At 48.9% G+C, this 20,719-nt stretch overlaps 1 protein-coding gene across 1 annotated transcript in view; it reads right to left on the reverse strand.

Annotated features, from left to right (window-relative positions):
- LOC140454015 (CDC42 small effector protein 1-B-like) overlaps window positions 1–11,375 on the reverse strand; it is a 43,011-nt gene extending 31,636 nt beyond the window's left edge. The window contains exon 1 of the mRNA XM_072548946.1: window positions 11,100–11,375. The gene's annotated coding sequence lies outside the window, so the exon portion shown is untranslated. The remainder of the gene's footprint in view (window positions 1–11,099) is intronic.
- Between the last annotated feature and the right edge of the window lie 9,344 nt (window positions 11,376–20,719).

Genomic DNA, 20,719 nt, shown 5'->3' on the forward strand with positions numbered 1-20,719 from the left:
TCCATGACTCTGTAACAACTTGAAGCAACATAGCACACAATCGACAGAAAGTGGGACTACAGTAGGTCCATAACCAGTACGGACACGATAGGCTGAAGGTTCTCTCTCCGTGCTTGAAACACTAACTCCACATCTTCTGTGGAAGACCCCGGGGCATGTGACAGGTGTTACTTAAATGCATGTTGTTACATTGATTTTATAAACCTCTATAAGGTCAGCCCTCCGCCTCCGATGCGCCAGGGAAAACAGTCCCAGCCTATAGCTCAAATCCTCCAACCCTGGCAACATCCTTGTAGATCTTTTCTGAACCCTTTCAAGTTTCACAACATCTTTCCGATAGGAAAGGAGACCAGAATTGCAAGCAATATTCCAACAGTGGCCTAACCAATGTCCTGTACAGCCGCAACATGACCTCCCAACTCCTGTACTCAATACTCTGACCAATAAAGGAAAACATACCAAATGCCTTCTTCACTATCGTATCTATTTGCGACTCTACTTTCAATGAGCTATGAAACTGCACTCCAAGGTCTCTTTGTTCAGCAACACTCCCTCGGACCCTAGCATTAAGTGTATAAGTCCTGCGAAGATTTGCTTTCCCAAAATGCAGCACCTCGCATTTATCTGAATTAAACTCCATCTGCCACTTCTCAGCCCATTGGCCCATCTGATCAAGATCCTGTTGTAATCGGAGGTAACCTTCTTCGCTGTCCACTACACCTCCAATTTTGGTGTCATCTGCAAACTTCCTAACTATACCCAATTTATACACAGCAAGCAGTAAATATAACCCAGCAGAGAAAACCTCTTCCTCATCAAACCATTTATATAAATGATTTGGATGTGAATATAGGAGACACAGTTAGTAAGTTTGCAGATGACACCAAAATTGGAGTTGTAGTGGACAGGGAAGAAGATCATCTCAGAATACAACAGGATCTTGATCAGATGGGCCGATTAGCCAAGGAGTGGCAGATGGTGTTTAATTTAGATATATGTGAGGTACTAACTTTTGGAAAGGCAAATCAGGGCGGGACTTATACACTTAATGGCAAGGTCCTGGGGAGTGTTGTCGAACAAAGAGGCCTTGGAGTGCAGCATGAAAGTGGAGTCTCAGGTATACAGGATAGTGAAGAAGGCATTTGATATGCTTTCCTTTATTGGTCAGTCCATCGAGTATAGGAGTTGGAATGTCATGTTGCTGCTGCACAGGAACATTGGTTAAGCCACTTTTGGAATACTGCGTTCGATTTTGGTCTCCCTGCTGCAGGAAAGATATTGTTAACTTTGAAAAGGTTCAGAAAAGATTAGGATGTTGCTGGGGTTGGAGGGTTTGAGCTATAGCGAGAGACTGAATAGGCTGGGGCTGTTTTCCCTGGAGCATCGGAGGCTGAGGGGTGACCTTATAGAGGTTTATAAAATCATGGGGGGCGTGGATAGGGTAAATAGACAAGGTCTTTTTTTTCCCACAGATTAGGGATTCCAAAACTTGAGGGCATAGGTTTAAGGTGAGAGGGGAAAGACTTTTTAAAAATGACCTGAGGGGCAAAGTTTTCATGCAGAGTGTGATGCATGTATGGAATCGTACTGAACTCTACTTGGCAGTTATCCAAAGAAAGTAAAAGATACCAAAATTAGAGTCACACAGCATGAATACAGACCTTTGGTCCAACTCATCCGTGCCACCATAGAACATAGAACGTTACAGTGCAGTACAGTCCCTTCGGCCCTTGATGTTGCACTGAACAGTGAAGTTAATCTGATGCCCATCTAACCTACCACGTTTCATTATTATCCATATGTATGTCCATTGCCCACTTAAATGCCCTTAACGTTGGCGAGTCTACTACTGTTGCAGGAAGGCCATTCCACTCCCTTACTACTCTGAATGAAGAAGCTATCCCTAATATCCGTCCTAAATCTATCACTCTTCAATTTAAAGCTATGTTCCCTCATGTTAGCCTTCACCATCCAAGGAAAAAGGCTCTCACTGTCCATCCTATCTAACCCTCTGATTATCATATACGTCTCTCAACCTTCTTCTCTCCAATGAAAACAGCCTCAGTTCCCTCAGCCTTTCCTCGTAAGACCTTCCCTTCATACCAGGCAACATCCTGGTAAATCTCCTCTGAACCCTTTCCAAAGCTTCCACATCCTTCCTACAATGCAGTGACCAGAACTGTTCGCAATTCTCCAAGTGCAGCCTTACCAGTGTCTTGTACAGCTGAAGCGTGACCTCGTAGCTCCGAAACTCAACCCCCTTACCAATAAACGCCAAGACACCATATACCTTCTTAACAACCCTATCAGTCTGGGTGGCAACTTTCATCTCTCGGTTCATCTACACTGCCAAGAATTTTACCATCAGCCCAGTACTCTGCATTCCTGTTACTTCTTCTGAAGTGAACTACCTCACACTTTTCCACATTAGGCTCTATTTGCCACGTCTCAGCCCAGCTCTGCATCTTATCTATGTCCCTCTGTAACCCACAACATCCTTCGGCACTACCCAGAACCCTGCCTACCTTAGTGTCATCTGCAAAATCCTTCTACGCCCACATCCAGGTCATTTATAAGAATGACAAACAGCAGTGGCCCCAAAACAGACCCTTGTGGCACACCACGAGTAACTGAGCTCCAGGATGAACATTTCCCATCAACCACCACCCTCTGTCATCTTTCAGCTAGCCAATTTCTGATCCAAACCACTAAATCACCCTCCATCCCAAAACTCCATATTTTGTGCAACCGTGTGGAACCCTATCAAATGCCTTACTGACGTCCACATACGCCACATCAACCACTTTACCTTCATCCGCCTGTTTTGTCACCTTCTCAAAAGAACTCAATAAAGTTAGTGAGGCACGAAACTGTGTTAACCGTCCCTAATCAAATTATTCCTTCCCAGATGATTATAAATCCTATCTCTTATAACCTTTTCCAACACCTTACCCACAACCGAAGTAAGGCTCACTGGCCTATTATTATCAGGGTTGCCTCAACTCCCCCTCTGAAACAAGGGAATAGTTATCCTAAATTTGTATGGAATGAGCTGCCAGAGGAAGTGGTGGAGGCTGGTACAATTGCAACATTTCAGAGGCATTTGGATGGGTATATGAATAGGAAGGGTTTGGAGGGATATGGGCCGGGTGCTGGCAGGTGGGACCAGACTGGGTTGGGATATCTGGTCGGCGTGGACGAGTTGGACCGAAGGGTCTGTTTCCATGCTGTACATCTCTATGACTCTATTACTTTTCAACATTTCACCCATATTCCTCTAAACCCTTCTTATGCATGACCCCATCCAGATGCCTCTTAAATATTGTAATTGTACCAGCCTCCACCACTTCCTCTGGTGGCTCATTCGATGTGCACATCACCCTCTGCGTGAAAAAGTTACCCCTTAGGTACTTTTTAAAAATCTTTCCCTTCTCACCTTAAACCTATGCCCTCTAGTTTTGGACTCCCCTACCCTGGGGAAAAGGCCTTGTCTATTTATCCTACCCATGTCTCTCCTGATTTTACAAAAAATGATTGATATCCAGATGATGCCTTTTAAAATGTTATTGTACCCACCTCCTTATCTTTTGCAATGATGTGTGGTACGCCTTGGACCGAAGGGTCTGTTTCCATGCTGTATGACTCTAGAAGTTCACTTCCATACTAAAGCTATGAGCGAAGTGCTGGGAAATGGGGTCTCAGCACAGCGAAGAGGTCATTTCTGACTGACAAGAATTAGCTGCACAGTAGACATCTCTGACTGTGACAAACATCTCAAAATCAAACCTCCCCTCAGCCTTCTCTACACCAAGAGTCTCAAGATTCCACCAGGATGTGGCAACTCTCCATCGACATACAGCCAGCCAAGAGGAAGATGGCGTATTTTTGGAACCTGTTCCAGGTTCCAGGCACAGCAATAAAAAAAAATAAGTTTGGAAGCAAAAGATCATAGAGAAGTACAGTCCGGAAACAGACCCTTCGGTCCAACCCGTCCATGCCGACCAGACATCCTAACCTAATTTAGTCCCACCTGCCAGCACCCAGCCCATATCCCTCCAAACCCTTCCTATTCATATACCCATCCAAATGCCTCTTTAATGTTGCAATTGTACCAGCCTCCACCACTTCCTCTGGCAGGGTAAAAACAATGACTGCAGATGCTGGAAATTCCTGATGAAGGGCTTTTGCCCAAAATGTCGATTTTCCTGCTCCTTGGATGCTGCCTGAACTGCTGTGCTTTTCCAGCACCACTCTCATCTAGAATCACACTTCCTCTGGCAGCTCATTCCATACCCGTACCACCCTCTGTGTGCAGCGATTTTACTCCCGTGAAACCAAGAGCTTGCTGTTCAAAATCAACCTTCAAAAACCTGGGTACCCCTGACATTGACCAGGAAGCAGGTGAAGGGCAGGCTGAAGGCAGCTGGGGATTTGGCAGGGGAGGGGAAAGGTTGGGGGTTGTACAGAAATTGCCCCAACACCTCATTTTGTTTTTAATTCATTCACAGGCATCGCTGAGTGGGCCAGCATTTATTGCCCATCCCTAACTGCCCCAGAGGGCGGTTAAGAGTCAACCGCATTGCTGTGGGTCTGGAGTCACATGGAGGCCAGACCAGGTAAGGATGGCAGTTTCCTTCCCGAAAGAGCATCGGCGAACCAGACAGGTTTTTCCCGACAGTGGATTCACAGTCATCGCTGCCGATTCTTCACTGAATTCAAATTCCACCATTCGGGATTCGAACCCGGGTCCCTCTGGGTTAACGGTCTAGTGATAATATCACTAGGTCATCACCTCCCATCACATTGAGGATTGAAGATGGAGGTGAGATTCGCATCTCCCACTTTATCTGGTGTGGTTCCAATGACCACACAGTGGCTGAGGGCTCTCTCTCTCTCACAGATGACAACAGGATCTGGACCAGATGGGCCAATGGGCTGAGAAGTGGCAGATGGAGTTTAATTCAGATAAATGCGAGGTGCTGCATTTTGGGAAAGCAAATCTTAGCAGAACTTATACACTAAATGGTAAAATCCTAGGGAGTGTTGCTGAACAAAGAGACCTTGGAGTGCAGGTTCAAGCTTTGAAAAGCAAATCATTTGGCCCAAAATTGGTTGAAGGTTGTGATAGTTTAAAAGTGGAACGATGCCTGTCTGTAAATGGGACATGTGACCACTGACTTGTCTGATTTACTGTCGCTATGTATGGATCCGATTGAAGATGTTAGGTTTGTTTACAAATTATTCACCAAGTTTGAAAGTGGGGTCACAGGTCGATAGGATAGTGAAGGCAGCGTTTGGTATGCTTTCCTGTGTTGGTCAGAGTATTGAGTACAGGAGTTGGGAGGTCATGTTGCGGCTGTACAGGACATTGGTTAGGCCACTGTTGGATTACTGCGTGCAATTCTGGTCTCCTTCCTATCGGAAAGATGTTGGGAAACTTGAAAGGGTTCACAAAAGATTTACAAGGATGTTGCCAGGGTTGGAGGATTTGAGCTACAGGGAGAGGCTGAACAGGTTGGGGCTGTTTTCCCTGGAGCGTCGGAGACTGAGGAGTGACCTTATAGAGGTTTGCAAAATCATGAGGGGCATGGATAGGATAAATAGACAAGTCTTTTCCCTGGGATTGGGGAGTCCAGAACTAGAGGGCATAGGTTTAGAGTGAGAGGGGAAAAAAAGAGATCTACGGGGCAACTTTTTCACACAGAGGGTGGTACGTGTATGGAATGAGCTGCCAGAGGAAGTGGTGGAGGCTGGTACAATGGCAACATTTAAGAGACGTTTGGATGGGTATATGAATAGGAAGGGTTTGGAGGGATATGGGCCGGGTGCTGGCAGGTCGGACTAGATTGGGTTGGGATATCTGGTCGGCATGGACAGGTTGGACCGAAGGGTCTGTTTCTGTGCTGTACATCTCTATGATTCTCTAAAACACTGATGACCAAAAGCAGGGAACGCTTCTGTTGATTAAGAACACGCGAAACACCAACACTCACTTTCGTTTGCAAGGTGAGCATGGAGACCTGCGCCCACAACCAACTGAGAGATGGCAAACGTCTTTCTCAGAGCTGGTGACACTCTTGACGACCCATATACCTTGGGAAGACCAGAACCCGCCTCGCACATTCCTGGGCAAATGGAGTCTTTGCGGGAAAGCTGAGGCTGGAGTTCCTTTTTAATTGGAACGCCCCATACGTCAGCGAGGGAGGGGAAACCACAACAACAGCTTGTGTTCACACAGCACCTTCAAGTGTTGACCAAACACCCTGAAACTTTCTGCAGGGACGTTTCACAAAACAGTAACGTGACACTGAGCCACGTCAAGAGATATGCTAAGGCAGATTGGACCAAGCCGGGGAGGGTTAGACCTTGAAACAAAAGGAATGGCAGTAGGCCATTCAGCCCATCGGGTCTGCTTTGTGACTCCTCATCTCCACTTTCCTACCTTTTTCTCCATAATCCTTGATTCCCTCCTTGATTAAAAATCGCTCTCAGCCTTGAATATCCTGAATGACCCAGCCTTCTGTGGCAAAGAATTCCACAGACTCATCTCCCCTCAGACAGAAGAAATTCCTCCCCATCTCTGTCTTTAACGGGTGACCCCGACTTGGAGATGACGCCCCTCTGGTTCCGAGACTCTCCCACACACAAGGGGAAACAACCTCTCCACTTCTCCCCTGTCAATCTCCCCCCAAGAACCTTCTATGTTTCAATAAGGTCGCCTCTAATCCATCGAATCCAGGCCCAATCTACTCAATCCAAAAGATGTGCGGGTCAGGTGAATTGGCCATGCTAAATTGCCCATAGCGTTAGGTGCATTAGTCAGGGGTAAATGTAAGATGGGGGAATGGGTCTAGGTGGGTTGCTCTTTGGAGGGTCGGTGTGGACTCGTTGGGCCGAAGGGCCTGTTTCCATACCGTAGGGTATCTAATCTGATCTAACCTCTCCCTTATAAGTCAGACCCTCCATACCCTGGATCATAACCTTCTCTGGACTGCCCCCAATGCAGGTAAAATTCTTCCTTTTGTCTTTGAGCTGCACTTTAAAAATGAGGAATGCGAGGGACGAGGGGAAACAACGCCAACGGAGGAGCGGTTACATAATTGATCAGATTCCCTACTGTGTGGAAACAGGCCCTTCAGTCCAATACCTCCACACTGACCCTCCGAAGAGTAACCCACCCAGACCTACTTCCCTGTGACTAATACAGCTAACACTACGGGCAATTTAGCATGGCCAATCCACCCTAACCTGCACATCTTTGGACTGTGGGAGGAAACCGAAGCACCCGGAGGAAACCCACGCAGACACGGGGAGAATGTGCAAACTCCACACAGACAGTCGCCCGCGGCTGGAATTGAACCTGGATCCCTGGTGCTGTGAGGCTGTAGTGCTAACCACTGAGCCATCGTGCCGCCCCACGGGAACTAGCACAGAATTCTGGGAGGGTGCAAAGATGGGGATCATAGAGTCATACAGCACGGAAACAGAACCTTGGGTCCATGTCAACCATGATCCCAAACTAAACCAGCCCCATTTAGAGTCAGACAGCACAGAAAACAGACCCTTCGGCCCAACCAATCCATGCCGACCATACTCCAAAACTAAACTAGTCCCACCTGCCTGCTCCTGGCCCATATCCCTCCAAACCTTTCCTGTTCCTGTACTTATCCCAATGTCTTTTAAACATTGTAACATCCACCACTTCCTCAGGAAGTTCACTCCACATGCGAACGACCCTCTGTGTAAAACGTTTGCCCTTCACATCTTTCTTAAAAATCTCTCTCTTCTCCCCTTAAGTGTTGGAATTCCCCCATGCCAGGGAAAAGACACCTGCCAGAATGCCCCTCATTATTTTATCAACTCCTATAAAGGTCCATATCCTTCCAAACCTTTCACGGACTTATCCAAAATGTCTTCATTAAATGTTGTAACTGCACCCGCATCCAACATTCCCTCGGGCAGTTCATTCCACACATTCTGCATGTGAAAGAAAAACTCAAGGGGCTGGAGGTTACAGCAATAGGGAGGTGGTGGGGGTTGGGGGAGGATTGGAAAGCGCAGATAGGCATCTTAACACCGAGATTGTGGATCTCACTGACCCACAGTGTGCAGCGGAGGCACAATCGAATCTATGGTCAAAAAAGAGAGAGGGACGTTTCTGCGATGAGAGGCGGGAGTAAAGGGCTAGGGGGAGCAGGTGGAAAGAGTGGGAGTTGGGACCAGGGTGAGATCCGATCACGTTAAATGGTGATAGGCCAAACTGCCTACTCCCGCTCCTACTTTCCAACGAGACGATGGCTAAACGGGAACCGGTGCAGGTCAGCGATCGCGTCCGCAGAGTTGCAGGCCCAGCCCGGGACACAACTCTGCAACTGTCCCTAACCAAGAGGCCCTTAAGGCATCGGTCCCTCGTCCAACTGTTTGCACACAAATTTTACACACACACACACCCAAAAAGATCACCAGCTGGATACATTTTCTGACGCCAATCCCACAATTCCAAACGCCTCATTCACCTCCAAGCGCCTGCAGGTGCTGAGATTGCGAAAGGAGCTACAGGATTTTAAATTCCGTCTTTCCAAGGAGAGGTAATGTTTAACAACGCAGAGGCCCTAAGCCAGCGCTGGCGAAAGGAAAATGAAAGAAACCCCGCCACCTTGCATTCTGAAAGTCAAAGAAAGTGACCCATCCCGGTCACAGTTCCCTCAAATGGACAGGATTCCCGTCAGGAACAGAAATACGTGCCTTCAGTGGTACACAGTACGACCACACAGTACGAGTGTGGTCTTCGGTCAGAAATCCAGATTTCTTTCGTCCCTTAGCACCCAGGGTGGGGGAATCAGTTTATATCAGGGGCAGCACGGTGACTCAATGGCTAGCACAGTGGTTAGCACTGCTGCCTCAGCGCCAGAGACCCGGGTTCAATTCCCGCCTCAGGCGACTGACTGTGTGGAGTTTGCACATTCTCCCCGTGTCTGCGTGGGTTTCCTCCGGGTGCTCCGGTTTCCTCCCACAGTCCAAAGATGTGCAGGTTAGGGTGGATTGGCCGTGCTAAATTGCCCGTAGTGTTAGGTGAAGGGGTAAATGTAGGGGAATGCGTCTGGGTGGGTTGCGCTTCAGCAGGTCGGTGTGGAATTGTTGGGCCGAAGGGCCTGTTTCCACACTGTAAGGAATCTAATCTAATCTAGCATAGCTGTCTCGCTGCACCAGGGACCCGGGTTCAATTCCAGCCTTGGTTGACTGTCTGTGTGGAGTTTGCACATTCTTCCCATGTCTGCGTGAGCTTTGTCCAGGTGCTCCGGTTTCCTCCCACAGTCCAAAGGTGTGCAGGTTAGGGTGGATTGGCCATGCTAAATTGTCCCGTAGTGCCCCAGGGATGTGCAGGTTAGGGTGGATTGGCCATGCTAAATTGTCCCGTAGTGCCCAGGGATGTGCAGGTTAGGGTGGATTGGACATGCTAAATTACCCAGTGTCTAGGGAATGTATAGGTTAGGTGCATTGGTCGGGGTCAATGTACAGCAATAGGGTAGGGGAATGGGTCTGGGTGGGATAGTCTTCGGGGTGGGGTCTGTGTTGACTCGAAGGTCCTGTTTGGACACTGTTGGGATTCTATAATTCATGCAAGGCTGGAAAACGGGACTGCTTTGTTTTTGATGAGCCGAAGAGCCTCTCTCCTTGCTCAAGCAATCTCAAAGTACTTTCTGGCAAACTGTTTTTTTTAAAAAAAAGAAAACTTTGTAAAAATAGTAGGCTCTGGAAGGAAAACTATTACATTTGGAAAGACAGTAGGGAGAATGTCGGTGGTGGGGGGTGGTGGTTTGGGGAGAAAGGAGATTTCTACGATCCAAAGGAAGGTTGCATAGTCGCCAACCTTTGTTCCCCCCCCGCCACTCCATTCCATTCCATTCCATTCCATCCCTCTAATTGACCTTGAGGCTTTTGGTCTTGCTAGGCCCAATTCAGAGAGGAGGCAGATGGGGTCAATTTGTCACATGACAGGCCAGAGCAGGTAAAGATGGCAGAATGCCCTCCCCAAGAGATTTTTTTTAAAATGGGCATCAGTGGAGTCGGTGGCACTTTCACCACAACCGACGATAGCTGCTATGGTTCCCTTTGCTTCGGCTAACTTCCTGTTGCTTTTTGTTTTTACAAAATATGAACCAAAGGAAGGCTAGTGACTGAAATGCAGGTCTCCAATAAACTGGTCTACCTCCCTCTACCCTTCCCCACTCACCACCCTCCCCCCCCAAACAGAGTAGGAAATGGAGTGAGTTAGTTAGTTCAATGAACAAGTAGAACAAGTTTTGGACTACACAGCGAGGCAGTTAAACTCGAGACAAGAAGGGTTTTGCAAAGAGAGAGAGGAAGGAAGTTCTGCAATGAAGTCAGAAATTCTCACAAAGACAGGCCCTATAACCTTCAGCCAAACCTGATGGGGAGCCTTGGGGGGGGGGGTCAAGTTTGCTCATGCAATACACAAAAACAGCCACAACAAGAACGGGGGGGGGGGAGAGAAAGACTTGGGACTCCCACCACTTTCAAAACCTCCTGCCCTTTTTGTTTTAAACTCATACTGCAAGCTCTGAACACGACTGCCCACTTCTCTCAGGAGGAACTTTCCCCCCCCCAAAAAGGTCAAAAGTAAAACAACAAGAAGAGAGAGGTTGCAGCATACTCATCCAAGAAATCCTCAAATTCATTTCCCATTCTGTCAAAAAATTAAATTCCAAACCACGCCTTTGAAACTCAACAAAGTCATCTGTAACTCAGATTGGGAATAATAACTGATCTCAAACTCCCCACAAAAGGGACAACTCGAGTCTCCTTTTTTTTGTGCTTCAATGTACTGATTACATTAAAATTGCTGATTTCGTTTATTTAATGTCCCATTTCTTCAACTCCCTGTCTTATTTTTTTTTAAAAAAAGATTTCCAGCAACGTTCCCGTCTCTACCTCAGACATTAACTGCAGGAGGCAGAAAGAGACTAAAAACGTTCGTTGTTTTAAAACAGATCTCCCTCTCTTTCCCCCCCTCCCCTCTTCTGTCGTCTCCAAGATCTTGGAGGACTTTCAACATCTCCGAGCACACCATGGCTTACCTTTTGTCAGGCTCTCACTCTCTCTGTCTCTAAGTCAATCAGGAAGTCGAGTTTTCAAAAGTACGGGTTCCACTGTTTTTTTAAAAAAGAGAAAAACATCTGAACTTTTATCGACAGTCCTCGTGTATGTGTTTTTTTTTGGGGGGGAGGGGGTAAAGAAATAAAGTTAACTAGTCCGCAATTTGCTTCCTTGTTGGTTTGGCTGTTTCTATAAGGTGGGGCTGTTAACTTTCATTCGCTTACTGACTCACTCAGCTCACTTTTTTTTCTAAAGAGGAACAGACCTCTCAGTTTCTCATGGCCAGACAGGGGGAGGGTTCTGGTGTATTAAAAGCACACTCACAGGACGCCACCTCTGGGTATGACTAGTGCGGACAGCCTCATACATTTCAGAATATTTTGTTTTTAAAAAAGCACCAGGATTCAGGGAGTCTGCCTTATTCATTTTCTTTTTCAAAATTGCTTCCCCCCCCGAGTCTGGATTTCTCTCCTTTAAATCTCTCCACTGTAAAGGAACTCCTTAAAGCGACCAGGGCAATGTTCTCATCTTTTTCTAGGATCCCGACAGTGTGTGGTTGCAGGCTATTCGGCCCATCGAGTTCACATTGACCCTCCAAAGAGCATCCTGCATTTCCCATAGCCAATCCACCCTAACCTGCACATCCCTGGACATTATGGGACAATTCAGCATGGCCAATCCACCCTAACCTGCACATCCCTGGACATTATGGGACAATTCAGCATAGCCAATCCACCCTAACCTGCACATCGCTGGGCACTATGGGACAATTTAGCATGGCCAATCCACCCTAACCTGCACATCCCTGGACATTATGGGACAATTTAGCATGGCCAATCCACCCTAACGTACACATCCCTGGGCACTACGGGACAATTCAGCATGGCCAATCCACCCTAACCTACACATCCCTAGACTGTGGGAGGCAGCCATAGGAATCCCACGCAGACACGGTGCAGTGGGGGGGAAGAACGTGCAAACTCCACACAGAGGGTGACTCGAAGCCAGGTCCCTGATGCTGTGAGGTGGCAGTGCTGACCACTGAGCCACTGTTGTTGATGAAGTCTTCGTTTCCTCTTTTCATTCTTGAGGTCTGAGGTCAGCCAGAGATCAGAGAAAACACCAAGACAGGGAAGTGAAACAGGTTGAGTCACGACCAGATCCAATACATCCTCACTCGGCATCTGAGGATAGCCCGAATTTTCTCGCACCGAAACGGGCCCCTCTGCTCCATCTTAGCGTTTCCACTCCCCATTTCGCACAGTTATCTTCATTGGTCAGAGATTTGGGACATTACGTTGTGTTGGTGAGGCTACTTTTGGAGTACTGTGTACAGTTTTGGTCGCCCTGCTCTAGGAAAGGATGACGGGGGGCAACATGGTGGCTCAGTGGTTAGCACTACTGCCTCACAGCACCAGGGACCCGGGTTCGATTCCAGCCTCGGGCGACTGTCTGTGTGGAGTTTGCACATTGTCTGCGTGGGTCCCCTTCGGGTGCTCCGGTTTCCTTCCACAGTCCAAAAATGTCCAGTTTAGGATGGATTGGCCATGCTAAATTGTCCCAGTAGTGTCTAGGGATGTGCAGGCTAGGTGCATTAACAGGGGTAAATATCAGGTAGGGGAATGGGTTTGGGAGAGCTAGTTTTTGGAGGGTCAGTTTGGACTTGTTAGGCCGAAGGGCCTGTTTCCACATTGTAGAGATTCTAGTATTCTAAACTGGGAATGGTACAGAAGAAATTTGCAAGGATGTTACCAAGACTGGAGGGTTTGCGTTATAAGCAGAAGCTGTGAGGTTTTCTCACTTGAGTGTAGGTTCTATAAAATCATGAGGGATATTGATAAGGTGAATAGCCAAGGTCTTTTCCCTAGGTTAGGGGAGTCCAGAGAGCATCGGTTTAAGGTGAGATGGGAAAGATTTAAAAGGGACAACTTTTTCACGCAGTGGGTGGTGCGTATGTGGGATGGACGACCAGAGGAAGAGGTAGGTATGGGTACAGTAACATTTAAAATATATTTGGACAGGTACCCGAATAGTTATAGTCATAGAGATGTACAGCATGGAAACAGACCCTTTGCTCCAACATGTCCAATATCCTAAACTAATCTCGTCCCATTTGCCAGCATTTGGCCCATATTCCCTCTTGACCCTTCCTATTTATTTACCCATCCAGATGCCTTTTAAATGTTCTAGTTGTACCAGCCTCCACCACTTCCTCTGGCAGCTCATTCCATACACACACCATCCTCTATGTGAAAAAGTTGCCCCTGAATAGGAAAGGTTGAGAGGGATATGGGCCAAACGCCGGCAGATGGGACGAGATGAGTTCGGGAAACATGGTCGGAATTGAAGAGCTAGGCCGAAGGCTCTGTTTCCGTGCTGTACATCTCTATGACTCCAAATGGGACTAGATTTATTTAGGATATCTGGTCGGCATGGATGACTTGGACTGAAGGGTCCGTTTCTGCGTTGTAGACTCTATGGGATCTCCCTCGCATCCACCCCTTCATCTCTCCCTGCTCCTCTTCCCCATTCCCGAATCTTCCTGTTCCCTTCTCCCTCATGAATTCATCCAGCTTCCCTCCCTTCAGTGAATCCCTCCTGTTCCTGCAGAGGGAAAGAACTGGCAGGGCCCAATTGGAAAGCCACACCAAGAGGGGCTAGGGCTGTCGAAGTGGGTAGAATGGCTTCCCTCCACTCAGCTGTACCTCCCCCCGTCCATGTCAGTGTCCACAGGAGGGAAGCAGACAATTGGAGAGAGAAAAAGCAGTTGCAGGGTTGATTTTTGAAATGATGGACGAGCTGTAATTGTATGTAAGCTGTAGCTGTGTTATTTCGGGTGTAGCCATGACGGGGGACAGATTGTGTGAGGCGGTGTTTGCTGCTACACCTCTGGCGACTTCTTGGATCCAATAAACCTTCATCGCCTTCCCGGTTTACTCGTTAGTCCATAAGGAAGAGCAATGGGAGCAGGCCATTCGGCCCCTCAGGCCTGATCTGTCATTCAACAGGATCTTGGGAGAGTTAATGCTCCTCGGGTCTGCTTTCCCATCCTTTCCCCATAACACTTGATTCCCTTCCCGATCAAGAATCCATCTATGTCATCCTGAAATATCCACAAGGACTCTGCTCCCACTCTGCAAAGGAGTTTCAAATACTCTCAACCCTCAGAGAAAAAAATCCCTCCTCATCTCAGTCTTAAACTGCACCCCTTTATTCCAAGACGATGACCTCTGCTCCTAGATTCTCCCAGAAGTGGAAACAACCTCTCACTATTTACCCTGTCAAGACCCCCAACAATGTTTCAATGAGATCACCTCTCATTCTTCTAAAGTCAGTCAAGTCATACAGCATGGGATAGGCCCTTTGGCCCATCGGGTCTATACTGACAAAGCGACCACCAAAGGTGTGTTACTCCCAATTTCCCGCAAGTGTCCCACAAGTCCAAAGATGTGCAGGTTAGGTGAATTGGCCATGCTAAATTGCCCGTAGTGTTAGGTAAGGGGTATGGGTGGGTTGCGCTTCGGCGGGGCGGTGTGGACTTGTTGGGCCGAAGGGCCTGTTTCCACACTGTAAGTAATCTAATCTAATCTAATCTAATCCTTGTCCTTTGGTTCCCATCGCATCAAGCCTCGGCCTTTGGGACTGCCATGGTAAGGGGTCGTGCCCTCTCCTCTCGTCTCTAACCCAAAAGATTGTAGGTGCGAGGCCCGCTCCCTCATCTAGATTGACACTCCCAATGCCAGTGCTGAGGGGGTGGGCACTGTCGGAGGGTCAGCGCTGAGGGAGTGGGCACTGTCGGAGGGCCAGCGCTGAAGGAGTGGGCACTGTCAGAGGGTGAGTGCTGAGGGAGTGGGCACTGTTGGAGGGTCAGCGCTAAGGGAGTGGGCACTGTCGGAGGGCCAGCACTGAAGGAGTGGGCACTGTCAGTGGGTCAGCGCTGAGGGAGTGGGCACTGTCGGAGGGCCAGCGCTGAAGGAGTGGGTACTGTCAGTGGGTCAGCGCTGAGGGAGTGGGCACTGTCAGTGGGTCAGCGCTGAAGGAGTGGGCACTGTCAGAGGGTGAGTGCTGAGGGAGTGGGCACTGTTGGAGGGTCAGCGCTAAGGGAGTGGGCACTGTCGGAGGGCCAGCACTGAAGGAGTGGGCACTGTCAGTGGGTCAGCGCTGAGGGAGTGGGCACTGTCAGAAGCCCAGCGCTAAGGGAGTGGGCACTGTCAGAGGGTCAGTGCTGAGGGAGTGGGCACTGTCAGAGGGCCAGCGCTGAAGGAGTGGGCACTGTCAGAGGGTGAGTGCTGAGGGAGTGGGCACTGTTGGAGGGTCAGCGCTGAGGGAGTGGGCACTGTTGGAGGGCCAGCGCTGAAGGAGTGGGCACTGTCAGAGGGTGAGTGCTGAGGGAGTGGGCACTGTCAGAGGGTCAGTGCTGAGGGAGTGGGCACTGTCAGAGGGTCAGCGCTGAAGGAGTGGGCACTGTCAGAGGGTGAGTGCTGAGGGAGTGGGCACTGTTGGAGGGTCAGCGCTAAGGGAGTGGGCACTGTCGGAGGGCCAGCACTGAAGGAGTGGGCACTGTCAGTGGGTCAGCGCTGAGGGAGTGGGCACTGTCAGAAGCCCAGCGCTAAGGGAGTGGGCACTGTCAGAGGGTCAGTGCTGAGGGAGTGGGCACTGTCAGAGGGCCAGCGCTGAAGGAGTGGGCACTGTCAGAGGGTGAGTGCTGAGGGAGTGGGCACTGTTGGAGGGTCAGCGCTGAGGGAGTGGGCACTGTTGGAGGGCCAGCGCTGAAGGAGTGGGCACTGTCAGAGGGTGAGTGCTGAGGGAGTGGGCACTGTCAGAGGGTCAGTGCTGAGGGAGTGGGCACTGTCAGAGGGTCAGCGCTGAAGGAGTGGGCACTGTCAGAGGGTGAGTGCTGAGGGAGTGGGCACTGTTGGAGGGTCAGCGCTAAGGGAGTGGGCACTGTCGGAGGGCCAGCACTGAAGGAGTGGGCACTGTCAGTGGGTCAGCGCTGAGGGAGTGGGCACTGTCAGAAGCCCAGCGCTAAGGGAGTGGGCACTGTCAGAGGGTCAGTGCTGAGGGAGTGGGCACTGTCAGAGGGCCAGCGCTGAAGGAGTGGGCACTGTCAGAGGGTGAGTGCTGAGGGAGTGGGCACTGTTGGAGGGTCAGCGCTGAGGGAGTGGGCACTGTTGGAGGGCCAGCGCTGAAGGAGTGGGCACTGTCAGAGGGTGAGTGCTGAGGGAGTGGGCACTGTCAGAGGGTCAGTGCTGAGGGAGTGGGCACTGTCAGAGGGTCAGTGCTGAGGGAGTGGGCACTGTCAGAGGGCCAGCGCTGAGGGAGTGGGCACTGTGTCAGTGCTGAGGGAGTGGGCACTGTGTCAGTGCTGAGGGAGCGGGCATTGTTGGAAGGTCAACAGTGAGGGAGTGAGCACTATCAGAGGCCCAGCGCTGAGGGATCAGGCGCTGTAGGAAGGTCAACGCTGAGGGTGCGGGCACTGTCAGAGGGCCAGCGCTGAGGGAGTGAGTACTGTCGGACGGTCAGTGCTGTGGGAGCAGGTACTGTCAGAGGCCCAGTGCTGAGGGAGTGGGCGCTGTTGGAAGGTCAGCACGGAGGGAGAGGGCACTGTTGGAGGGTCAACAGTGAGGGAGTGAGCACTGTTGGAGGCTCAGCGCTGAGGGAGAGGGCACTGTCAGAGGGTCAGTGCTGAGGGAGCGGGCACTGTCAGAGGGTCAGCACTGAGGGAGGGGGCACTGTTGGAGGGTCAGCACTGAGGGAGCGGGCACTGTTGGAGGGTCAGCACTGAAGGACTGGGCACTGTTGGAGAGCCAGCGCTGAGGGAGTGGGCACTGTGTGGAGGGAAGCCATTCTACCCACTTTGACAGCCCTAGCCCTTCTTTGTGTGGCTATCCAATTGGGCCTTGCCAGTTCTTTCCCTCCTGTTGGGTGAGTTGAACAGGAGGGATTCACTGAAGGGAGGAAAGCTGGATGAACTTACGAGGGAGAAAGGAATAGGAGGATTGCGGAATGGGGGAGAGCGGCAGGGAGAGATGAAGGGGAGGGTCAGTGCTAAGGGGGCAGGAACTGTTGGAGGGTCATAGCTGAGGGAGTGCCGCACTATCAGAGGGTCAATGCTGAAGGAATCCTGCACTGTCTGACGGTTAGTGCTGGGGGAGCATCGTGCTATCAGAGGGCCAATGCTGATGGAACACTGCACTGTCAGAGGGTCAGCACTGAGGGAGTTGCATACTGTCAGAGATGCCATCTTTCAGTTGAGATGTTAAACTGAAGTCTCATTAGCCCCTCTCAGTTGGATGTAAAAGAAAATATTATTTTCAGAGAGAGAGAATAGGATTGTTCTTCTTGATGGTTTTAAAGAGCAGCATTCATTGGAAAAATATCTTATTGCTGTTTGTGGAAGCTTGCTGTGTTTAAATTGGCTGCTATATTTTAACAGAGACTTGTTGAAGGTGGCTGTAAAGTGTTTAAGGAATACATGATCCATGACAGGTGATATAAAAATGCAAGTCCTTCATGTTTCCTACAATGGTCCAGTTAGTTTACCACCTGAGTCTCAGCTATCTCCCTTCATTATTTTTAAAAACTTGGTCTATCTGACTGGGGGCAACGCGAGTTGGTTCAGCAAAGGACTTTAGCTAGCTGAGGCTGGGGAAGGCAGTGATCCTCACATTATCCATTGACTACTGGAACAGCACTTCAGGAAAATGCAGAATTGGAAGGTCATGCTGTCTCACTCTGCCTGCAAACTGAAGAGGAACTGGGGCTGTGGTTCGCCCCTGAGGACACTGCTGCCTGAGTCAGGAGACTGAGGTTCCCATTCCCCATTTGTCATCACAAGTTCAGTCATGGTCACATGATGCAGGTACGTGCGTTCTGTCATTAGCACATGACACTGATACCATCAGCATTGTCAGCATGATGTGTGATCACATAATCAGTGTTGCTATGGTTAGTGTGATGACATCATCGATGTTGCCATCATTACAGGCAATGGCACTACTAGTATTGCTATATGATGACATCATCAGCGTTGCTGTCAAGAACATATGATGATATAATTGGAGTTGGCATAATTACATTTGATGACATCATTGGTGTTGCCATCATTAGTGTTACCATCGTTACATGCAATGACACCATTCGTGTTGCCATCGCTATGTGTGATTACATAATTAATCTGTTATTATCACAGAATGCTGACATCACAGTGTGACATCATTGGAGCTGGCAGTCGTTTTGGAAACCTTGAGGGTGAGTCATTTTTGAATTTCATATTTAAGTGCAACACAAGTTACAATTATACCTTAGGCTGAGGGGGTGTTAATATTGGGATTGTGCGAACATCAAAACGAGGAGAAGGAGTAGGCCATTCAAGCCCTCGAGCCTGTTTCACCATCAAATACATTCACAGCTGATCAGATTGTGGCCCTTGCTTGGCCAACCTTACTTCAAGGATTCCCTGTCTCCATGGAAACCAATTCTCTGGGGGGGGGGGGGGCGGGGGGCATCCAAGGAAGGAGCTCCTGCTCATTTCAGATCACCATCGTAAAATGATCTGGGATCTTCTCCAAGCATGTCGGACCTCAACATGGTTTTATGAGAGGGAAAGCATGTCTCACAGCCTGTCTGAGTTTCTTTGAGAAATTAACCAAGAAGATTGATAAGGGCAGAGTGGTAGACATTGTCTACATGGACTTTGGTAAAGCCTTTGACAAGGTTCTGCATGGTAGACTAACTAGTAACATGAGAATACATAGGATTCAGGGTGAGCTTGCCAATTGGGTACAAAATTGGCTTAACGGCAGGAGACAGAGAGTGATGGTGGAGGGTTGTTTTTCGGACAGGAGGCCTGTGACCACCGATATTCCACAGGGATCAGTGCTGTCCACTTTTATTTCTCATTTATATAAATGATTTAGATGAGGATATATAAGGCGTGGTTAGTAAGTTTGCGGATGACACCAAGATTGGTGGTATAGTGGACAGTGATGAAGCTTATCTAAGATAACAAAGAGGTCTAGTTCAATGGGCTGAGGAGTAGCAGATGGAGTTCAACTTGGATAAATGCGAGATATTGCATTTCACTAAAACAAACAAGGGCAGGACTTGTACAATTAATGTTGGGGCCTTGGATAGTGTTGTAGAAACAGAGAGACCAAGGGGTTCAGGTACATAATTCTTTGAAATTTACATCTCATATAGATGGGATAGTTAAGAAGACATTTAGCACGCTTGCCTTCATTGCTTAGACCTTTGAGTACAGATGTTGGGGACATCATTTTGAGGTTATACAGGACATTGGTGAGCCCTTGTCTGGAGAACTGTGTCCAGCTCTCATCGCCCTGTTACAGGAAGGAGATTATTAAACTGGAGAGGGTTCGGAAGAGATTTACCAGGATGATGCCGGGAATGGAGGGTTTGAGTTATAAGAAAAGGCTGGATAGTCTGGCACTTTTATAGTAGGAGGGGTGACTTTATAAAATTATGAGGGGCATAGATAAGGTGAATGGCAGGTGTCTTTTCCCTGGGGTGGGGGATTTCAAGACTGGGGGCACACTTTTAAGGTGAGAGGAGAAAGATTTAAAAAGGACATGAGAGGCAATTTATTTACACAGAGGATATGAACTTCCTGAGGAAGTGGGTACATTTACAACGTTTAAAAGACATTTGAATAAGTACTTGACTAGGAAAGGTTTGGAGAGATATGGGACAGGAGCAGGGAGGTTGGACTAGTTTAGTTTGGGATTGTGATCATCATGGACTGGTTGGGCCGAAGGTTCTGTTTCCATGCTGTACGACTCTATGATTCTATGTGCCACCTGCTGGGTAATGTACCAGGTACAAGACCCCAGGTTTCCCATCACAGCCAATGGTAAGATGCTGTTTGTGAACAACCTCGCCCGAGCAGTATTGGATGGAAGAGAGACTCAAAACTGACAATACCCCACCGAACGGGGTCATTGGGTTTCAACACCGGGAGGCTGTTGGGAGTCTGGAAAACAGAAGATGTACCGATTCACATTTGGGCCACCCTTAAGCCAAGGAAGTACTTTGTGAAGCGGAACATTGTCATCAAGTTGGGCAGCTGATTTGTACACAGCAAGATCCAACAAAATTCATACTCGGGCATCCTGCTTTGCTTTTTAACTGGAGGTGAATTGTCTTTTTCCCTAGGGTAGGGGAGTCCAAAACCAGAGGGCACAGATTTAAGGTGAGAGGGGAAAGATTTAAAAGGGACCTGGGGCAACGTTTTCACGCAGAGGGTAGTGCATGTATGGAATGAGCTGCCAGAGGAAGTGGAGGAGGCTGGTACAATTGCACCATTTAAAAGGCATCTATATGGGTACATAAATAGGAAGGGTTTAGAGGGATATGTACCAAGTGCTGGCAAGATGGGACGAGATTTGTTTAGGATATCTGGTTGGCATGGACGAGTTGGACCGAAGGGTCTGTTTCTGTGCTGTACAATGTCATGACTCTGTGGCTGTCACTGGAAGGGCCAGCATTTATTACCCATCCCTAATTGCCCAGAGGGCAGTTATGGATCAACCACATGTTTGGAGTCTGGAGTCACATGTAGGCCAGACCTGGTAAGGATAGC

The sequence above is a fragment of the Chiloscyllium punctatum genome, chromosome 28, assembly GCF_047496795.1.
Source record: "Chiloscyllium punctatum isolate Juve2018m chromosome 28, sChiPun1.3, whole genome shotgun sequence".
NCBI classification, from domain to species: Eukaryota; Metazoa; Chordata; class Chondrichthyes; order Orectolobiformes; family Hemiscylliidae; genus Chiloscyllium; species Chiloscyllium punctatum.